At 41.6% G+C, this 24047-nt stretch overlaps 1 protein-coding gene across 2 annotated transcripts in view; it reads right to left on the reverse strand.

Annotated features, from left to right (window-relative positions):
• LOC111865518 (toll-like receptor 6) overlaps positions 1-24047 on the reverse strand; it is a 433080-nt gene that overhangs the window by 405121 nt on the left and 3912 nt on the right. The window lies entirely within an intron of this gene.

Genomic DNA, 24047 nt, shown 5'->3' on the forward strand with positions numbered 1-24047 from the left:
AAATAGACGATTAAGCTGTGTACAATATATCGCTTGGGGGCATACGGTAGTGAAGTTGGTCGAGGCACTATGCTACAAGCCGGAAGGTCGCGGGTTGAATTCACTATGAGGTCATTGATTTTTTTTTTTATTTACCTAATCCTTCCAGCCGCACTATGGCCCTGGGGTCGACTCAGCCTCTAACAGAAATGAGTCCCAGGAATATTCTTGGAATGTTCTTGGGGGTAAAGGGCTCCCGGCGCGTAAGGCTGGCAACCTTATCGCAATCTTTGAGTCGATTGTCTAGAAAATTTGGAACCCTCGACGTTTCACAACCCTATGGATCTCCACGTCCTATGACAGGGATAGCTTTATATTTTTACATTTTTGCGCTAACAGAACACAAAAACAGCCCTGAAAGGGTTGTGTGTATACAAATATACCCCAGACATTATGCAATGTACAAAATATTGTTCGTATAATAAATCAACAACTATCATGGGCCTATAGAGAATCGACAAATGACGTGTATTGTGCCTGTATTGCCACAGTAAATTTAATTTGCATTGATTAAAAGCTAAAATAGTTGGTACGGAATATCAGGAGACGTATGCAAAATTTATTTCCACTTCTGTTTCCAAATTCAGGAATATTATGCATCACGTACGAGTGTAAGTTTTCTTGTTCAGGGCCCTAAAGGCCAAATTCTGAAATATTAAAAGTGAATAGTTTTGAAAGTAAAAGAAAATAAATAATTTCCTCATAATATTTGAGTTATATACCCTTTAATGACGCTGTATTAAGAATATATATTACAGAGATCCTGTGAGTTGTAAGGATTATTGAATAATATTGTCACGTACAGAAGTTTCCGTGACTAATAACAATGGCTTATGGATTTTATGTTTGTATTTATTGCAACTTCTTTACAATTACAGTCAATTATAACAGCTCACACATTGAATTCCTTCTAAACGACGTCTGTCTGACGAATCTCTCTGAAAAATCTCTCGGTACTCTCTGAATCTTTGACTGGTCTCTCCCGCTACTTTGATCTCTCCGCTACTCCTCGAATTCACGAATCCACTGCCTTTTACAACTGCCGCGCGGCCCCGAATATAAGTCACAAAGTCGAACAGTTATTCCTCATCTATTCTAGGTTTTGTCATGGGAATCTTGCGTTATTTAATACCTAGCAACTATTCGTTCAATGCTATTTTGTTATAGAGGGAAAGTGATTTATGAGCCGTTGCTCAGCACTAGACTTCTACTCCGGCTCCACTATTCCGGCTTCCAGCTGTTACGTCACATTATAAAGCGGAAAGGGGTAAATTTATCCCAGTGCTTAACTAACTGAGCACTATGCCATGAAGGCGTATGGGAGAGTGGATGTATAGATCCAAGTTTTCGTGATTTCTGCACTAGTTGAAGATGAATTTTACCTTCACGCCCTCGTCAATTTACCTCCGGTACCCACTGGATAGGGCCTGGGTGGACCTCAGAGCTGGTATGGAGGACGAGGAGAAGAGAAAATTCTTGACCCTACTGGAACTCCAACTCTTATTATGTCGGTTTGATGACTGCGCTATCCCGGCTGCCCTTATTTCGAGATAATATCCTAAAATCTGCATGGATAGACGGAAAGAATCCTGATAGCTTTAGCTTCACTCGGAGTTCGAACTGTGTACTTCAGGAGCAGAGCTGAAGAGTGTCGGAGCTGGCATGACCTGCTATATCACTTCCTTTGTTACCCTCTTGGTTTCTGTAAGAGCGTTATGAATTCAAAACACCTATCCTTGAAGAAAATTATGATGAAATAATTTCTTTTTTCCTCACTAGGGGGCATAATGGAGAGAGTCTCGCGGGCCTCATTCAGCTTGCGGGCCGTTGAACGAAGAGTCCTGTCTAACCTCTTCAATTCACTTTTCACTTTCACGACTTCACAGACATGACAGGATGAGGAAATGACCTCCAAGAGGACGTGATCTAGAGAATGGTTCATTGTTTATGAAATCTATGTAGTTCACATCATGGTAACGGTGTGGAAAATTGAATGGCTGAGGGTCTAGCAGTCTCACATTTGACAGCTATAAAATTGCACTACATTAGTCACCGTTGTGCTGAAGCTTCCAGAGAAACAAGTGTAAGAACTGATATTTGTTCTAGTCTCGAGTGCAATTAATTTCCAACAAAATACGCGATTATTATATAAATACAGACACAGGCCTATGTACATACATATATAGAAACATGCCTGTATAAGTCTGTATATATTTCGACGTATAGACTCATTGCTAGGTAAAGACTCCGTAAAAACATTCCTGTGGAAGATTACGCACACAACAATATGATGTCCATTGCTAAGCAACGGATTCGTAAACAAGCATTCTCAACAGTAGAAAGACTGTGCTTTCTGCGTGGGCCTCGGCGAGAGGTTTAAAGGGACAAAGAAAGTCGCTTGAATTAAAGTAGAATCATCCTTATCGAACGGATAAGACAAAATAATTGCTTCAGTTACTGTGACTGAAGAGAAATGGCAGATTAAATTACATAGCCCTTGGCACTTGATTGACAAAAAAAAAATATTTCAACAAAGACGAATTTCTCACGTGAAAGAGTAGCCATATGAAAGTGGGAGTTCGTTCGGAGGTAAACGTAGCCCAGCACAGGTTGCGCATGCCCACTAGCAGTCTGCCCTTCGCTTTGCCATGTGGACATTGCAATACGCAAGAACAAGCAAAACAAATCAAGATTTGTCGAAAGGGTCTAGCGAGAGGGAAGGCCATGATATACGATCTAATACAGGGCTTAGACTGCTGACGAGGCTCGTATCTACAGGAACTCTAATGAAATGCACACTCTTGGCACGAAGAAGATTTTTTAGAAGAAATATATAAAATCTCGGAGAAAGAAGAAGTATTTTTTCACAATCTCTGTTCGTTCTTGAGTTCCCAGTACTAAATGCATGGAATAAAGACGTACTAGTGTATTGATCTCGGTTGCAAATAATGCACTAGGGAAATAAATGTGTTCAGAATTCCAGTAGTCTTTGTTCAAAATACAATTAAAAAATTCTGGGACAATTTCCATATTATTCTCATGGCTCATAACACGGGCTTTGGATCGGATGATTCGATTTACTGATGCCTTATTCGCACACCTCAAGAATACCGGAAATTACAGCGCTATCGCTGATCTACACACTTTACAGTTCACCGCTGCACATGTACCGAGGGTCTCAGTTCTCGCTAACCGTACCCTGGCAACGGAGTTCTAACGGTCTCACTGTCATTTCAAATCACGCATGGCATCTTCATTCCGCAGCTTAATTCCTGTCTCGCTATTATTCTACAACTTCAAATTCCGAAGACTCGACTCTATTCAATTCCTCTTCCCCCCCCCCCCAAGTTTCATATCTCGGCAAGCTGGTATCCCGAAACTCGACACGTCTCTTCTCGACGACTACTGTTCTCCGAAAATTTCCTTATAATCACTTTGCACGGACCACGCAGAAAACCGGATCTCTCTATTGTTGTGAAGCTATGTTTACAGCACCGTTGCATAACAACGGAAGTTCCATGATTGTTGCTTGTGTATTCGTTGCAGAGGGAATATGTTTACTGAGTAGTTGCCTAGCAATGGGCATACACGTCACATTATTTCGCGCCATATACTGTTCTCAGAGGACCATACAATTTTACAACTTAAAATATTAGTAAGTTAGTTACTTCGTCAGTTACTTACGAAGTTAGCAAACAAATAAATTCTTTACTTCGTTAAACAAAAAGCTATGTTAGTTCAAAGACAATGAAAAAGGAATATGGTCAATTGTTTAACTGAAGGTAGCTCGGTCACATAGAATAACCGTTTAACCTTTCACACCTCAACTCGAATACTGTTGAACGCAAATGCCTATTAGCAAGTTCGGCTATGGTGTAGCATAGCGCAGTTTAAGACACGACGGTTACGGCCCAATGACTGTGGTGGTCTCTAGAGGACAAGGAGATAAACAGTAACAGAAAGCGGCAACATAAGATAGCAAATCCCTAGCGTGTCGTTGACTGGCTTTGGCAATTTGGGGAAAGGGGCGACAAACGTAATTATGGTTAAACTGCCAATAAAATTAGGGCGTGATTCAAAACCAAATCTGGAATCTCGTCCACAAGGAAACCATTGGTACTTGAACAGCCAACAAAGTGACAGAAAACGTGCATGAAAATTTCCTTAATTAACCTTTTCAAGGGGAGTTCTATCTTCTAGGATATAAAACCGTGTAGGCCGTTAAGAGCAACCTAAATTTGGGAGCATTGTGTTGTCTCCATCTTCAGGATTGAAGAGTATTCCAAAGCAAGAAATGAGCGAGCTTTGCTTGGTACCTGGTTCATGTTAGTTTCTTATTTGACTCAATCTTCAACCTTGAAGATGGAGGCGACATGTTCCACCAAATCATAGGTTGACTTTCAACAGGAAGTTATATCCCAGAAGGTAGGACGAAACTTATAGTAAAGTCCGTGTAGGTAAACATTTGTCTGATAAGTTTCCTATCCAGAATGGTCTAAGATAAGGAGATGCTTTAAAGCCACTCCTTTTCAAATTTGCTTTAGAGTATGCCATTAGGAAGGTCCAGGAAAACCAGGTGGGACTGAAATTAAACGGGACATATGAGCTGCTGGCCTATGCCTATGATATGAATCTACTGGGTCATAATATAGATACCATACAGAAAAACACACAAACTTTAATTTACGCAAGTAAGGAGGTTGGTCTATAAGTAAACACAGAGAAAACTAAGTATATGTTGCTGTCTCGTGACGCAAATGCAGGCAAAATCATGACATAACGATAGAAAACATATGTTTTGAAAATGTGGCACATTTCTGATATTTTGGAATGACGATAACAAACCAAACCCTCATTCAGGAGGAAATTAAGAGGAGACTGAACTCGTGTAATGCTTGCTACTGTTCAGTTCAGAACATTTTGTCTTTTCGTCTCCTGTCCAAAAACATAAAAATTAGAATATACAAAACTATACTTTTACCTGTGGTTCTCTATGGGTGTGAAACTTTGTCTCTGACATTAAGGGAGGAACATAGACTGAGAGTGTATGAGAGCAGGGTGTTGAGGAGAATATTTGGACCGAAGAGGGATGAAGTGACAGGAGGTTGAAGAAAACTGCATAATGAGGAGCTTCATAACTTGTACTCTTCTCCAAGTATAATTAGAATGATCAAGTCAAGGAGGATGAGGTGAGCAGGGCATGTAGCACGAATGGGGAGAAAAGGGATGCATATAGGATATTGGTGGGAAAGCCAGAAGGAAAGAGACCACCGGGAAGACCAAGGTGTATGTGGGTGGACGATAATAAAATAGATCTTAGAGAGATAGGATTGGATGGTATGTATTGGATTGATCTGGCTCAGGATAGGGACGAGCGGAGGGCTCTTGTGAACACCGTAATGATCTTTCGGGTTATATAAAATGCTGGGAAATTCTTGAGTAGCTGCAGATTTGGCTTCTCCACAAGAAGGGCTCAGCTCCATAAGTAAGTAAGAAAAGACTCTTCATAACCACCAGCCTGGGAACGTCGAATCCTATACAATATTTTCATATGCATGGATTGCAAAATTTTTCCGCGTAAGATATTTATATTTCACCGCTTTAGAGACATATCGAATCTAAATGAGCCCGTACTTGGTGGACAAAAGAAAGTTATAAGCAAAGAAACGAAGTAAAATAACGATCTTTTATTGCAGGCTAAGAACAGCGATAGCTCAGTCGGTAGAGCAACGGACTAGAGATTTGTCGGTCGAGGTTCAAATCTAGGTAGATGTATGACACTTATCTATTACATAGCGTCCAGACCGGCTCTGAGGTCCTCCCCCCCACCTCTAATCCAATGGGTACAAGGGACTTTTCCTCTTGTGGTAAAGCGGCCGGGGAGTGAAGCTGACCACTCACCTTCAACCAGTCCCGAGGTCAAGAAAACTGGATCCACTCCCTCATACGCCTTCATGGCGTTGTGTTTAATTAGTTAAGCAGGAGGACAATTTTTTTCCTTGGCACCACAGTCCCAGTGGGCCTAGGCCTACCTCCATGAACTTCTCCGTTCACTTCGGTTTTTCTAGATCTTACACATTCGGTAGGACTCGTTGGGCGGGTGATCAGCTCGTCGCAAGGCCTCTACCTGTACACGAACACAGAAAAACGCACACACACAAACTAAATATCCATGACCTGAGTGGGATTCGAATCCATGTTCCCGGTTTCCGAGTGAGCGAAGACAGTACATGCCTTAGACCGCTCGGCTACCGTGACCGGCAGGAGACAAATTTACCTATTTAAATACAATTAGAGACACAAGATACGTATCAAAATATTTTCATATGGCAAATTTTCAGCAAAATTATAACACATTTACATGTTTTTGTTTCTATTCGAAAATGAACCCGCTATGGAGAAAAAACGCCCCGAGTGTTTTACAGCTGATATTTTGGAGTAGATATTACAAATTACCTCAGCCATGTCTGTCCTGCCTTTATCTTCCTAAAATAACTCATCCGCTATCTTCAGTCTCATAAGGCATACACTTGTCACCTTTACAGATATACTCTATTATACACATGTGCAGATATTTCAGTGCGCAATCTGCTTATCTTCCCTGAGAACTGAAACGGTCATAAATCCTGACGTCACACATTTAAGCTTCGTATCCCTACTTCATATTAGTCTTATATACAGGAAGGGGAATTTTCTTTGCTCTACGTCCTAAATGTCAACTAAATGTATGGAGAGCCCCCTCCCAGTTAAGGAAACCCCCCTGAAGAAATTCCCATCCGACAGCTATGCAGCAATTTCTAAGTTCCTCCAGCTTCTTGCATGTCTTCACTTACCCCTATACAAATGCTGAACCCTCTGTCTAGGGGTTGTCGCAGTCAGCGTCTATAAATCCCGTAGACAGGTTTAGTGGTCCTGTGTGGCAACAGTGGTCCACGCAGTAACTACCTGTAATACTGGCCAACTGGGAGATAAAACAAGAGGCCCAGCCCTGCGTGTGCTGCGTGACTGCCTAATCTATGCACTGTAATTTATGGGTGCAATATGGACTCTGGGTTTCTGGTGGCTTAATAATCAACCTCTCTTTTGATCCTCAGCAAACACGCAAGTCTATCTCGTTACCTTGGTTTATTTAGAATAATAATTGTGAAGATGGTGAATTGCTAATTGGTGATAGATGTGAAGTCAAGCTCTAGAGAACTGCAAGAAAAGGTAAAGTTGTCTCTGTACTTAACTGATTAAGCCCTACATCTTGAAGACTTATGGGTGAGAGGATGTACAAGTACAGATCCACGTTTCTTGATCTCTTGCTCTAAGTGGAGTTAAGTGATAAGCTTCACGCCTCGGCTGCTTTACCCCATGAGGTAGGAGTTTCCGATACCCTTTGGATATAAAGCTGGATGTAAATAGACGGTTTTCACCTAACATCCTCTTTACTGCTGAGGCTGGATTCACAAGGGACAGCACTGCGAAATTTCACAATACCCACGCCTGGGTTGATAACAATCTCCACACCATCATGGCATCAAGACATCAACATCGATTTGTCATCATACTCATAGTGTGGTTGGGCATCTTAAGTGATCAACCCTTAGGACTATCTTACTGTAGAGACTAATATATGCCATCGTCTTCTTTTCGTGAATGATTTTACCCGTACACTTGGAAAATGTGCATCATCACCAACGACAACACATGTGGTTCGTGCACAGCGGTACACCACCTCTGTGTCTCCGCACTGTCAGAGAGCACCTGAACCAGACTTTCAGTGAACAGTGGCTAGGACGCGGAGGCTCAGTGAACTGGCCTGCACGATCTCCTGACCTCAATCCTTTGGTTTTTTGGCTTTGGGAACACCTAAAACTGTGTTGTATTCAGCGTTAATCGGTGACTTAGAGGTGTTACAGCAAGGAGAAGCGAATACTTGTCAGGAGATTCGAGTGAAGCCAGGAATTTTCGACAGATTGTGCACCTCTGTGCAGCGAAGACCTGAAAGTTGTGCTGAAATGCATAGGCACCACACAGAGCAGCTGCTGTAGAGATCAGACGAACATGGTCCATATCTTGGCAGGCACTGCTTTCTGTACATATGTTGACTGGGACCTTTTGCTCATTTAAATGAGTGTTATAACATATTAAATTTTCTACACCTTTTTAATACCTCTTATAGCGTCACATGTTCTTATTTTCGTCATTAGTTGGAGATGGGGCGTCAACTTCACAGTCTGACAGCTTTATCCCTGTGCATATACCCCTTATTCTCACAGCTTCATAGGATCCAGAGCCCATTTGGTTGCTGTAGAATTGAGCAAACTAATTTACCCTTATCGGGAATCAACCTTGGTTGCTGTGTCTTCCAGCCAGCAGTTCAGCTTCAATTCTGAATCACCAGCACATAACGTATATATTGTATTTCAATATATGTTCTCAGGAATCACCCATAGCCTTAGACGGTTTGATAATAGCACAATTTATCTTGGATCAACGGCTGGCTGTTGTCAGTGTGGCAATATAGACCCTGTTTCGTTTCCATAAAGGCATATAATTTCTTGGCTGGACGAGTGGCTTTCAACATTCAAGAAGACAACGATGAATGGTAGCGATGATTGAGGTTATGTGTGTACAGATTTGCGTATTGTGCGTTAGACGGTTCTCGTCCCTGTTGTTGATCGATGCGGTCGATTGAGCAGTTCAGAAGAACCTCGTCAGGCGTCTATCAGAAAGAGAAACATGTAAATTGGAGAGGACAATGAAAGAGAGGGAGAAAGCGATAAAAGACAGACGCATAAAGGTGAAGATTAGAAACACATGGCGGAAGATAAGATCCCCTAGGACAGAAGAGGGAGGAGAACCTGGAATAATGGGGTTGCAAGAGACAGTGTCTGCACAGTCTCGCGGTTAATGGCTTGATGGCGATGCTCAGCGAAAGACGTAATTTTAGGGGAGGTAGAACCGACTTCCCCGCTCCCTCCCAAATGGAACATTTTTATAATCGATTGAGGGCCCAGGAAATATCTAGCAATGGACCTTGCTGAAGTCATAAACTCATTCACGAACCTGGAAAATATTTCAGTCTGAGAGTTCAGAGACAGAAGTTATCTGATGAAGGCATAAGTAGCTGTTTTGCAGACAGACCCATCGAACTTATCGTGATGTGTGGCATTTCTGAGGCAAGTCTGATACCAAACACGTGTCTCACGAACTCACTTATGTCGATCCAGAACGTGGAAAAATATATCCAGAAATATGAAAGTTATAATATCAAGAATAGTCTCATAGATCATAATAAAAAAGTAAAGTGAAGTTATCCTTCTAACAGACCGTGGAGGCCCATAGGGTTGTGAGATGTTGAGGTTCCCACATTTTCTCTAGACAATCGGCTCATAGATTGCGGTGAGTTTGTCAGACTTACGTGCCGGACCCCTTTAACCCCAGGAATATCCCTGGTACTCATTTCTGTTAGAGGCTGAGTCCACCCCATGGTCACTGCGAGGCTGGAAGGATTATGTAAATTGAAAAAATCCACCTCATCGGGATTCGATCCCGTGACCTTCCGGCTTGTAGCATAGTGCCTCAACCAACTACGGTACCGCGTGCCCCCCATATATCATAATAGTTACATAAAATATCTTATAACGGGACACACTACTATCCTATATGCGATAATTGGACTCAGAATATTTTCTGAAGAAGTCCCTTCTTCCATAACTTGTACTTTTCTCCAAATGTAATTAGAATGATTAAGTCAAGGAGGATGAGATGGGTAGGACATGCAGGGCGCATGGGAGAGAAGAGTCACGCATACAGAATTTTGGTTGAAGATTGAGAAGGAAAGACGCCACTTGGAGGAATTAAACGTAGATGTGAAGATAATATTAAAATGAATCTTCGATAAGTAGGACGGTGTGATATGTCCCGGATTCATCTGGCCTTGTATAGGATTCCATCTTGAGCCAATTGAACGCAGCCCATCCTCCTATCCTATTTCTTTAATATTCATTTTAATATTATCCTACGTCCTACGTCTATGTAGTCAAAGTGATCTCTGTGAGAGAGCCCAATTTTATGGATGTACGTGCACCCTCAGAGTCTTAAATCTACATCACCTTAAATTTCGTGGACACACACGGAAACAAAGAGACGAGTGAATGGTAGAGAAGATGGGAACGAAGGAAGAATGAAGATAGGATTAAAGTTTTAAATATTTACCACCAGGCACCGCCACCATCAGGTCCGGCAAACACTCACATAAGCGCTGCAGCTCAAGAATCTTTTATAAATGATGCCGTAGAATTTTGAAACGCAAAGGGAATCTCTTTACAGCTTCACATCCATTGCCTCTAATGCTACCTCAATAATGTATTCTGAATTACGCCGTTTATTTTCGTCTTTTTTTCAGAGAGAGATAGATTATAACTTAAATCCCATTTCTCTTGTGCATTAGGAAAGAATTTACCTACGTCGTTATTAAAATTCAATTTAAGTTCGCACAAATTCCGTTTTCTGCCTGCTGAAAGTGAATTCATCTGGGATTATGTAGCTTTAAGCTTGTGAACTCAAGATCGATGTAATAGAAATTAATTAAATTATTTATTTATTTGTTTACTTACGTGCTGGACTAACACCCCACTAGGTAATTATAACAAACCATGCATGAATTCAAAAATATAATAATAATAATAATAATAATAATAATACTAAAGGCAAAAGTAAATTTGTCCCAGTGTTTAACTAATTAACTGCCTCAGCATGATGACGTGAAAGGAACTGAGCTATATACCAACCATTCTGTCCTCGGCACAAATGGAGGTGAGCTGTCATCTTCACGCCCCTTTCGCTTTAGCCCTGGGGAAACATCCCCCAGTACACACTATCTAGGAGACAAGGTGGGCCCCAGATTCGGTCTGGATATTATGGAGAAGAGAAAAATCTTGCTCCTTCTGGGAATCGAATCCCGGTCATTAATAATAAGAATAAAAATAATAACAATAATAATAATTATAATAATACGAGTTAAATGTATATACATATATGTCTGTTTGTACATAAGAAAGCATGTGCGAATATATGTGTATATATTAAAATTCAGATATTTTAATAGCCTATTCCACTTCATTGGCATGTATTGTCTTCGCTCACTTGGAAACCTGGATCGTGAGTTCGAATCCCTCTCAGGGCACGGATGTTTGTATGCCTCTTTCTGTGTTTGTGTACAGGTAGAGACCTTGCGACGAGCTGATCACCCGCCCAAGGAGTCCTACCGAATATGTAAGATCTAGAAAAAACCGAAGTGAACAGAGAAGTTCATGGAGGTAGGCCTAGGCCCACTGGGGCTGTAGTGCCAAGGGGAAAAAAATTGTTCACTTTATTACCGAAAATAAATTGCTGAAGGTTTACAGATAAAATTAACCCTGTGCTTAATTAAGCACCATGTCATGCCATGCCATGCCTTCCATTCATCCAACTGTTTATCTGTCTACGGCTCTACGGTCCTCTGTTGGATCTTGGCCGTTTTTTCAGTTTTATGATTTTGTTACACAGTCGGTAGGACTTCTCTGACGCAGGATCAGCCTGTCGCAAGGCCGCTACCTACACCCAGGACAGCACAAATACAGAATAAACGCACACACATCCATGCCTCAAGTGGGGTTCAAACCCATTTCCCCAGGGTTTGAGAGGGTGAAGATGATTCATGCTTTAGACAGCGCGGCCACCGTGATCGGCTCGCTCCCACATTAGTTGCATAAAATAAGAGGATATTACTATTCGAATAGCCTCGTTACTTTCAAAACTAACTGTTTCTGAACAGCGGACTATTAGTTTTATATTTGAAGTTCTCTGAAATACAGTATGCACACGTACATTGCTCTGATTTGAGGGTAAAACAATGTCAAGACAATCACCATTACAGGAGATAAGACAGTCTTCATCCCTCCTCTCAACACAGCGGGCCGAAATCACGTAGTTCCACAGTGGCACGTCCACATGTGTGTCCGTAATGAGAACACTTTCTCTGATTCTCACGGGATTGCAAAGCTGCAGATGTGACACACTAGAAATGGTCTCGTATCTGACGTCGAATTGAAATTGTCCACGGAATTGGTACCAAACACTGCCCCTTGAGACCAGTTTACCACCTTCCAGAGACCAGGCTGAATGAATAGAATAAAACGTATGCTTTCTTAGAAAACTACAAGCTGTTTCCGAGTATCTATAAGCGAAATTTTAGAATTAAAGACAATTTAATTTCACTCAGAAGTTGGCAGTCCTGAAGAATAAAGTGGACAGAAACAACATGTAAGATTTGAGGCTTTCACGGCGGTGACTATGAAGAAAGCAGTCTTCTGGGATTTGGCACCGTGTATATGTGGTGTTAACCGACGTTTCTGAGGAACGTATCGCCTCCATCTTCAGGGTGGAAGGAAAAATATAAGAAATCCGCAAGCGAAGAGACCGTGAGAACCGGTAAAAGTCTGCACTTCTCTAAATAACCAAAACTCCTAACTTATCTTGTTTATAATATCTTGTCTTGGGTCGCACAGAAAATCATGTTTCCTCTGTTGCTGTATTCGGGCCGCTCTCTAGAAACGGTCATTGTATAATTTCTTATTTCGCGGTCGTTGCCCAGCAACGGATCTACATGTTACAATACCGAAAATTCAGTCCTCCTTTTTATTTATTTATATTTTCATATTTGAAGTGAAAAAAAATTATCTTGGGATTTTGTGTATGAGATACTTGAGTCCGTAGTAGAAGATTGGTTGGAATTCTTTTTTTGGAAGGAAGTTATTCGAAGACTGAGATGGAATTAAGAGGATAATATTCAAATTGGTCTTAGGGAAAGTGGTTGTGAGGGTGGAAGGTAAAGCTGAAAACTCACAAAGCTTGTAAAAGAAAAAAAGCAGTAGGTGGGGAAGTTGGATATGAAGAATAGGAGAAATTAAACGACCTGAGAAGAGGGAAGAGGAAAGAAAATAAAATAAAAAAACCAATAACAATAAAACTGAGAACCAGAATGATGTGAATCAGATATATAAATATGCAGGTTTAACTTCATTGTTCAACAGAGTCATTGTTGTGTTGCAAAGTAAGATTTCTGTAACATACAAATATAAAACACCAGTAGAACTACACCATGAAACTTTCCTTGGGAGAAGACTATTAAAACTTTCCTAATGTACGTTCCATTCCTCTCTTACTTTTCAGAACAATTATGGAACAGTGCGAAATACGCAGAATAGGTATGTAACGTTGAGGAGGGTCCTTACATAGCAGAGAAACTGAAGACTGAAGAGGGAGAAGTACCGCACAATGAAGATGCAAGGTGTGTATTGGAGCGGAGGGAAGGGGCTGGGCTGCTACCAGCGTCACGGTGTCGTCGACTCCTCACGGATGCCACAGATGTGCGGAATTCCTCTCGGAGGAGTAATTCAACGTCATAAGTGTTCTCACTGCTTCAGAGCAGCAGTAAGGGCGAGCGTGTTCAGTTTACTTTCTGTTCTGAAGAGGTATGTTCACACAAGTACTCCTCGGCGCCGATTAAATCTACCCTTGTCTGACGCCCCGGCAAGCGCATTGAAAAGCGGCTCCTTTTCTGCGGCTGACTTAATTCTGTACTCATTTACAAGGCCAGAATGAGAAGAACGTAAGTAACTTTCGCCTCTACATGCGGTAGCGCAGTTGGTTGAGGCACTATGCTACAAGCCGGAAGGCCGCGGGTTCAAGCCCCGATGAAGTCACTGGAATCTTTTTCAATTGACCTAAACCTTCCAGCCGCATTATGGCCCTGGGGTCGACTCAGCCTCTAAAAGAAATGAGTACCAGGAATATTCTTGGGGGTAAAGAGCGGCCGGCGCGTAAGGCTGACAACGTTACCGTCATCTGTGAGCCGATTGTCTACACAATGTGGAGCCTCGACGTCTCACAACCCTATGGGCCTCCACGGCCTGTTACAGGGATAGCTTTACCTTTACTCCCAGGAGTTGAACACAGACGTATGTCTTCTGACACACTCAGAAGTAAAGAAAGAATAAATTAAAAGGTCTAGGCAGATGAAATCCCGTATATCCTTAGTGACTTAATGACTATTTTATGAAACGTAATGTGGCCTCCAAAGGATTAACTTAGAAGTTCCTTCACTTTTTTCCCATCCTGAGTCCCAATTCCAACTAAACAGTCATATCTAATTTCATGGTGTAGTTTGCGGTAAATTTCTACAAAGTCATGCCAAAATTTATTCTTTAGTTACGCTCCTGGAAAATATTTATTAGGTTAAAGTAATATCACGAAATTCTAAAATAATCTTTCCAGTGACTAGATGTTTATAACGACAGTCCACATATTTTTAACGGGGCTATTGTCGAACGAATCCAAACACACTAAAAGTTAGTACAGATAAAATGGTGGCATCCTGTTAGTCAGCAGTAGGGGAAGCACTACAGCATCACGTGATGTTTGTCTTGCAGTAGAGCAACAGGCGATCAAGAAATTTGCGGAATAATAGAGCACAAATATAGTGAAAGAAGATAAATCTAAAATCAATAGAGCAGTGACTGGGAGTCGTAATAAGTTACATTCGAAACTTATAAACTCCTTGTTGCAGTTATGGGTTCATTGTGAATTTGATGTTTACTTGTCGAACACGTGTTTCGCTATATCCACTCTACACTCACTCTGAACTACACGAATACTAATATGTTTTAGGATATTTCTTGTAAAATTTACAGTCGCTCAACTAATCAAGTAATTGACTGCATTTTATGAATCTTGTAGGTTCGTCAATCTTTTCTCAAGAGCTCACCACTACAACCCATCCAGATTCAACTGATTCAAATGCCCTTCCTCATATTCCATTTCCCTATATCTATTTCATTATTCTCTATCCTTTGAAGACTTGTTTATTCATTTCTGATAGTTCCCTAGCAATAACATGAACATGTGTCTCTTCCAGAAGTATTTCGATGTATTTTCATTCTTCACACGACGCGTGTTCGTATTTAATTGCTTCCGAAATTCAAAACTTTAACTAGGTATATGGACCTGAACTCTTCTTAAAAGTTTAATCATTTTTATCCGGTCAATAATGTTCCTGCTGTTATACAACACAAAATTCATTATAGTGTACATGAGATTCAGTTGTACATAATAAAGTATAGTAAAAAGGAAAAGTTATTAGAAAAAATTCCAATTTCTGCAAGGGTCCAGCTATCCATTCAGCAAACTTCCGGAAGACTTCGTGTCATACAATACTGAACCTTTTAACACCTTCCGAAGAAAAAGAAATCCTTCAGACGCCACTGTACATGTTGACAGAGAACATATGAGCGGCTTACTTGCCTGTTGAATGGAGGCAGAGTATTGGATGAAGACGCTCCTAAGCTTCACTTTGCAGAGTTATGAAAGCAGTGTGGCTGATAATGTCTTTTTCATGTCCAGTTCTCTCTTTCTACACACTCCCAAGATGCTACTGTTCCTCCACAACACGCAGCTTGGCTTGCCGATCCTTCCTCACTCATATTACGGGCTCCAGTCCTCTTTAACAACGACAGGGGTTTCCAAAATATTCGTTATTTGAAAGTATACAGCGATGTCTTCACAATACGCTCACGAATTGCTACAACAGTCAATTTACCTCTAGAATAAGTTAAATTAAATATTTTATACAGATAATCTCTATTGCAGCCGGTCACGGTAGCCGAGCGGTCTAAGGCATGTACTGTCTTCGCTCGCTTGGAAGCCGGGATCGTGGGATCGAATCCCACTCAGGGCATGGATGTTTGTGTGCGTTTTTCTTTGTTTGTGTACAGGTAGAGGCCTTGCGACGAGCTGATCACCCGCTTAAGGAGTCCTACCGAATGTGTAAGATCTAGAAAAACCGAAGTGAACGGAGAAGTTCATGGAGGTAGGCCTAGGCCTACTGGGGCTGTAGTGCCAAGGAAAAAAAAATCTCTATTGTTTTAAGTAGCATTCTTATTGCCATGTGTATGAGTGACTATAAGGGGTTTGGTTTGGTAATTGGATTTACTGAGTTCTTACAGATCGTAACTACAAGTAGCTATATCACTATCAGTAACTCACGCAATTTGTAGTTCACTACAGCACGCACTAAATATTCTTAGTCTGCTGTATCTTTACTGGTTGTCGTCTGGTAACGGCTACTAATGACGCAGCTTCCTCAGCTTCCGTGTTTACGTCCTTACTAGCTGACGGCTGTCTCAGAAGTAGCTGAACTCTTCTTTTCACCTAACTAAACTGAAATAACTCCACTGACTCTCTGCTTATGACATCTCGGTTCGGACCGCATAGAAACCAACGCTCCAAATGTTTTTCTATTGTTGCGTCAAGCAGCTGCCGTACGGACCGTAAGGCGACCGGCGCGTAAGGCTGACAACCTTACCGCCATCTGTGAGCTGACTGCCTAGAAAATATTAGAGCCTCGATGTCTCATAACCCTATGGGCCTCCACGACCTGCTGCAGGGATAGCTTTTCTTTTTTTTTACGTATGGTCCTGGATTCTCCCTAGTCTAGCTGTGTGATTGGTCTCAAATTGTATAATTGCCGAACTGCAAAATGAATAATAGGTTCCTATTCACCTTCTAATTTTGGACAACAATATCTTCGAATTATATTTGAGTCACTGGATTTTGCCTATATAACAATGCGTTTTCAGCAGCATTGCAGATATCTGAATCCTGTAAATGTCATAAAAATTGAGGAAGGAAGCGATCATGGGCAATTTTGCAGTACTATCTCAGAATTTTATGCAGTAACTACATAAAACCATGAACACGTCACGACAGCCGTTTATAGGTTCGAAGCTGGGTTGACTGAGCGTGCTGGTGTAGGGATAATGTACTAGACTCATGTTCATGAGGTACCCAATTCGAATCTCTGCCAGGATAACGCAAACCCTGACAGGATTTACGTTATTTTCCGCAGTCCCTACAGGTAAATAATTGGACGGTACCTTGATTAGGCTACGAAAGCTTCCTGTCAAATCCTTAACAATTCACCGTTCATAAGTCTTCCTAACGCATTTCATTACACAGAGCTCCCCATTTATCTTGATCACGTGAAATAACTCTTTCATTTAATTAAACATAAAAATGTTAGGATAAAAGTTGTTCTTTTTAATGGGGACACATGATAGTGTATGTAATATGTACACATCATTTTGTATTAATGAGATATCAAAGCCATCGCCGTTTTATATATTTTATAAAGATAAACGTGACATTCATTATTATTTCGGTACCGAAAGCTCTCCACTCCATCTACTTGCAACGAAGATACATTTTGGAGTCTGCAAATATCACACATAAAGTCCTCTCTTCACAACCGGAAGTTCTACTGAGCACTCTTCCATCCCATTGTTTTTAGTTTTATGATATTAACATTATTAGGTGGTGATCAGTGGTCGTGAAGTTTTTCGCTATGTACTTTTAATATTCATCGTGGGGTGAGACAGTCCATTTGGTAGTGTGACCACTGCTGATCTACTGTGTCAACCCGATTATAGATATGGTGATTGTGGAGAAATTGGTGGAACGAAGATTGGCTGGGTATACCGAAGCATTCGGAGAAAACCTGCCCTAATGCTACTTTGTCCACCATAATTCCCACATGACAAGACCCGGGCTCGAACCCAGACACCCGCGGTGGAAAGCCAGCGACTAACCGTCTCAGTTATGGCACCGTCTTTCTCGTTATGTAAATTTCACTTCATCTGTGCCCATACGGCTTTATCAGCAGTGTTTATCAAACACCCTTAAGCTGTGCTCTTTCTGTCTGCTAGTACGATGTTGGCAATATTTGTCTTGTTGTGTTACTTCTATTAATATTATTATTATGAGATTCATTTTGGGGCGAAGATCAAAATATTATCATTAAATTATCAGAAGAGTAACGCAGAGGAAAGAGAGAAAGAATATCCAATAGGGTTCCATTGAACACTCCCTTCGGTGTGACGTAAATAAAGTTTCATGCACCCCAGCACGATGTTCGCCAAAAGGAAACCCTTTTAAAATTCTTTAATAAGAATGTTTCATAAATCTGTAGCCGAGCAATAATATTTCAACTGGAACAAATTTACAGCTAACGTTTTCCGAACTTCATGGCTGATGCCTAAGGCTTTTCAGTTGTATTGCATACTGTTCGCTCTGAACACGTGTATGGGGCCGAATGATGAATTTATCGAAAATTTTCATATTTCATGGAACATGATTACTCTCACAATAGTCTCTTTCTCATATATAAGGTTTTTTTTTGTTTTGTTTTTTCCTTGACACTACAGCCCCAGTGGGCCTAGGCCTGCCTCCATGAACTTCTTCGTTCACCATGCCACAATTTCTATGGAAAAAATAGAAACGGAATTAAGTAACACAAGTTCTATCTTCTGGGATATAAGGCCATGTAGTCCGTTGAAAAGCAACCGACGTTTCGGGGGGAAATGTTGCCTTTGTCCATCATCATCATCATCATCATCATCATCATCATCATCATCAGTAATCTGTCAGACCATGGTTTATGCTGACCGTCTTACAGTGTATACACTTTTTCACCTTATTCTTCACTTCCACGCTACATGTTTCAGCACTAATGTGCCATCCACAGGTGTCTTTATGCACGTTAAACTATTGTACTGCATGCCATGTTGTCTTCATTCTAAAATTACTAAAATCTGTATTCGTCATATAGGACGATGAATTCTAAATAATAACATTTTTCAGGATTCTTCCTACGTCGCACTCAAACACGCGAATTACTCCAATCCTCTTTTATGTGAGCATTCTTCCTACATATATTTGTGTATCGTGTTCTGTGTTGTGTTATGCTCCTGTTACTGCATGCGTTGTACTGCTAGATCTGTGTGTCAGACGACTTCAGAGTCGAAAAATAAGCCAAGAAAGAAACCATCGTGAAAGCAGGTGGCGGCGGAATGCTCTACCGAAACGTCGGTTAAGTTCCAACGGACAATGCATCGTTATATCCAAGAAGATAGAACTCTTTACAACTGCTGCTTTGAGCACCTCAAACACTACGAATAATATATGGATCTCATATTTCAATATTACAACTCCAAATGGTAGATATTTCAAGAATTCAGGTGTGCAGGCTTCAGACTGAAGAAATGTCTGGCTCATGCTTTGAATCCCACCTAAACTACGCATATTTGTCTACGGCTTTAATAAAAAAACTCCGTGGTTTTAGTCCGCAAGCGAACTCTACCGACCGAGCGACCGCCGCTTAGTGCAAACTTTAGCGAATAGAGGATGTCACGTGGTCAGTGCAACGAATCCCCAAGGCCACTACGGTTTTATTAACCTTCCTTTAATTCTGGGGACAATATTCTCGCATGAATAATAGCTGGGTATTAAAAATACAGAGAACTGGTTCCCAAGATCGAAATTCTTTGAGATATCCACGTACTGACGTACCGACAAAGACAAGTCTCAGATCAAGCTGCTTTATTACTCTTTTTATTACTTTTAGCGAGGTGAGACTGAGTCCCTTGTACTGCAGCCACTACTGTCCTATTGTACCAGCCCCAGATAATAAATGATGGTGATTGTGGAACAATTGGTTAAATGAAGATTGACAGGGGAAACAGAAGTACCCCAAAAAAATAGCCCCAGCGACACTTTGCCCACCACAAATCCCACATTACCAGATTCATACGTGGGCCGCCGCGGTGGGAAGCCAGCGACTAACCGCTTGAGCTAAGGCGCGGCCTTCAAGGCAAGCTAAAAAATTTCCAGATTTATAAAATAATTTCCTGCGGAGTGGATCGCGGCCGGCGCGTAAGGCTGAAAACCTTACCGCCAAACTTTGAGCCGATTTTGTAGATAGTGTGGGACCGTCAACGTCTGACAACCCTTCACGGCTTGTTACAGGGATAGCTTTGCTTTACTTTACTTTACTTTACTTTACTTTACTTTACTTTACTTTACTTTACTTTACTTCACTTACTTTATATTAATAACGGTTTTTTATAGAAAGAATATAATATTTATCGTCATTCGCTTTTAAAATGTAACAGATCAATCGAAACGGAGGAGAAACTATCTATTATTCTTCTCAGGAAAAGTTCCAACTCTCCCAAAACCCTTCTCCTTAAGTCTGTGAAACCAAGAAACAGAAGTGAGATATTAACCTTTATGACATTTAGCTATATCTCTTGGTTTTGAATTCATAGTCTGTTTCACACTGACAATATTCCATGATTTATTTCAATGTGCTGACAATTCATGGCTGTGGTCGATATTGCCCCTTTATCATCCCTACCGAGGAATTTGTCCCATTCATCTTGCTAAGTTGCGCCTCCGAATAGTAACTAGATACTCAGAAAATTTAGATCATTCCTCGAAAGAGGGATCGGCCCACTCAAAGGGCTTCCACACGGGTAACAGCACTGAAAGTCCAAAAATATACACGAAGCCTCAACCGCAGTATTCGTGCAATATTTCGGCAATAATTTTGCATGCATTTTACCGTACATACGGTCATGCGATGATTGTGAATATAAATGGGGTTTAGATTGGTTATCGTATTTGTTAAACAATTTAACATACATGTAAATTTTGAGGTTTTCACGGCGATGACAATGAAGAAAGTCGTCTTCTGGGTTTAGGCACCGTGTATTCTTCGTTTCGGCCGACGTTTCGGAGGAACGTAGCGCCTTCATCTTCAGAGCAGTTGAATGGCTTGGAATGCGGAGAGCAGTAGCTGTAGTGATAGGATGTGAAAGTCGTTGCTTATATATGAAGTAGGCAGGGGGTGGTTGGTTAGGGAGAACGGACCAATGGGAGCAGTGGGGAGCGATTAAGACCATACATGGTGTTGTGTTGACTAAGGGTGGGGGGAACGGCCAGTGAATCCAGGAACCTTGAGGTCAATAGCACTAGGAAGTGCGGTAGACAAGAAGAACCTGTAGATTGGGGACAGGCTATTGACGTCAATGACATGACGAAGAACTGGTGTGGCTGGTTGGATTCTCTGAGGGAAGAGATGCTTCCATGTGTGTCGAGATAGTTGAGAGCGATAAAGGCCATAGATGTAGTGTGCTAAGTTAGGGGGCGGACGGCCAGTGAATCCAGGAAACTTAGGTCAGTAGCACTAGGAAGTGCGGTAGACAAGAGGAACCGGTGGTTGGGGACAGGCTACTGACGTCAATGACACCCAAGTTCTTCGTCATGTCATTGACGTCAGTAGCCTGTCCCCCTGTATTATGTCATTGACGTCAGTAGCCTGTCCCCAACCNCTGCCTACTTCATATATAAGCAGCGACTTTCACATCCTATCACTACAGCTACTGCTCTCCGCATTCCAAGCCATTCAACTGCTCTGAAGATGGAGGCGCTACGTTCCTCCGAAACGTCGGCCGAAACGAAGAATACACGGTGCCTAAACCCAAAAGACGACTTTCTTCAATTTAACATACAATTCGAAACTACAATTTACAGATCACTACCACGCAACGACTAATGTTCACAGTCACGGTCGTCACTGCTCAGCTTGGTAACATTTTCCGACAGTGACCTTTCTTCTGCATCCGAGCTCACGTCCTCGCAGGCTGGCGGCCATCTCACGCCAACCTCCTACTCTTCTAACTACCTCTAAGGGCTCTCTGTAGACTGGACGACCACTCGGATTTCGAGTCCCCTTATGATCAAGAACTTTCTATTTTTCCACGTCGTCTAGACCGGCTTTGGGGTCCACCCAGTCTCCCATCCAATGGGTACGGGGGCATTTTCCCGGGGAGTAAAGCGGTTCGGGTGTGAATCTGATAACTCGCCTCCAACCAGTGCAGAGATAAAGAAAATATGGATCTATACACCCATTCTCCCATACGTCATCATGGTGTAGTGTTTGATTAGTTAAAGCACAGGAAAACTTTTTTTTAGTGTATGTGAGAAAGAAACTAGTGAAATACTACATTTGAAGCATAGCTCTGTATGGGGCTGAAACATGGACACTTAGGGCAGTAGATCAGAAACACCTGGAAAGCTTCGAAATGTGGTGTTGGAGAAGGATAGAGAAGATCAGTTGGACCGATTATGTGAGAAATGAAGAAGTGTTATTTAGAGTCAGTGAGCAGAGGAATATCCTACACGAAATAAGAAAACGGAAGGCTAATTGGATTGGTCATATCTTACGTGGTAACTGCCTTCTAAATGAAGTTATTGAAGGAAAGATAGAGGGGCGGATAGAAGTGACCAGAAGACTCGGAAGAAGACGTAAGATGCTGGATGACCTTGGACACAGAAGAGGATATTTTCATTTGAAGGAGAAAGTTCTAGATCGCATCAAGTGGAGGAACTGTTTTGGAAGAGACTGTGGACCTGTCGTCTTGACAGATTACAGATGAATGAATGTATACCCTTTTCCTTCAAGGTCAGTATTTACAATTATAGGACTTGCGTCAGCAAAGAAATAGTTATAGCACTGAATGAATTGTCGCGAAGTATGCTTAAAGGCACGACTTCACAATGTGGCCATCATGTTGGAGATCCCTGACTTCCTCTCCCAGTATTCATTAAGGCACTGTCACAATCTATCCACTTTGTTGCTATGGTGACACTAACTCTTATAGGCGAGCTGGACGCTTGTGGGGGTCGGAAGGTTTTATGGATATTCCTGTGGAAGAATTACAGTCATAATGAGAAACAATCTCTCGCTTCTTCTCCAACTGCCTCTTCTTCCTTGGTCTACAGAGACTGCGCACCTGGCCTTGCATCCTATTGTACCTTATCGTCACAGAACTTCACAGAGACACACAGTCCGGTAGCGCCTAGCTTGTCGCTGTCTATTCTGCAATTCATCAATCTCTGGCTGCAGCTCTTCCGACTAGAAATCGGGAGATGTTCGGTTCGAATTTCGGTTGGGGCACAGATTATCGTGAGTGATATTTATCAAGGGTTTTCTCTGATACTCCAGGCAAATGGCGCCAGGGGCTAAAGTCGCTTCTTTCATATATTCTTTGCTTTAAATTTGTAATTTAATGTCGTCGATTGGAAGATCAATAAATATGGGTAAATTGATGGAATGAGAATTAATAAGGAAAACTCAAGAATTCGAAGAAATTGTTTTATAAATAGGGCCTAGATATAGATATAAATGGAAGTGTCGGTCAGCATCATGCTTTTGCATCGTCCAGAGGAAAATCTTTCTTGTTCCAATTCTCGAGGCGAGTAAGTGGCCTCCACAATCAGCAAAGGAGAAACGGCATAAACAAAAGTTCTACATCCATTGAATTATTCCTGTAACAGGCCCTGGAGGTCCATAGGGTTGTGAGACTTCGAGACTCCCACGTTTTCTAGACAATTGGCTCACAGATGGTGGTGGGCTTGTCAACCTTAAGCGCCGGCCACCCATTATCCCAGTAGGATTCCTGGTACTAATTTCTGTTAGAGGTTGATTCTAAACCAGGGCCACAGTGTGGCTGGAAGGATTACGTGACTTGAAAAATGTAATGACATCATAAGGAATCGAACTCGCGACGTTCCTACTTGTAGTATTAACATAAATTAAAAAAGTGTTTGAAGGAGAAAACGATCTAATCATACTGCTTATATATTGGATTCTATTTGTGAAATATTTTTTTATTGCTAGTGGGGTGGGACTAAGTCCCTTCTACTGCGACCACTTCTGGCCTATTGTACCAGCCCCAGATGATAAGTGAGGGTCATTGTGGAGCAACTGGTGGAATGAAGATTGGCAGGGGAAACCGAAGTACCCGGAGAAAACCTACCCCAGCGCCACTTTGTCCACCACAAAACTCACTTGACTAAACCCGGGATCGAACCCGGGCCGCCGCAGTGGAAAGCCAATAACTAACCTCTTGAAGGCCTATATAAATCTCATGTCTGAAAAATAAATAGTCCCGCACTGATATCGTCCTCAAGTGAAAGGATTTCTCCGCTACTCTTTAAAACTATAAACTTTAAGCAATGTAGCTACTAACACTGACTTTGCTATCAAAAGTACAAAAAATTTTCATTACTATGAGTGA

The sequence above is a fragment of the Cryptotermes secundus genome, unplaced genomic scaffold (assembly GCF_002891405.2).
Source record: "Cryptotermes secundus unplaced genomic scaffold, Csec_1.0 scaffold560, whole genome shotgun sequence".
Lineage (NCBI taxonomy): Eukaryota > Metazoa > Arthropoda > Insecta > Blattodea > Kalotermitidae > Cryptotermes > Cryptotermes secundus.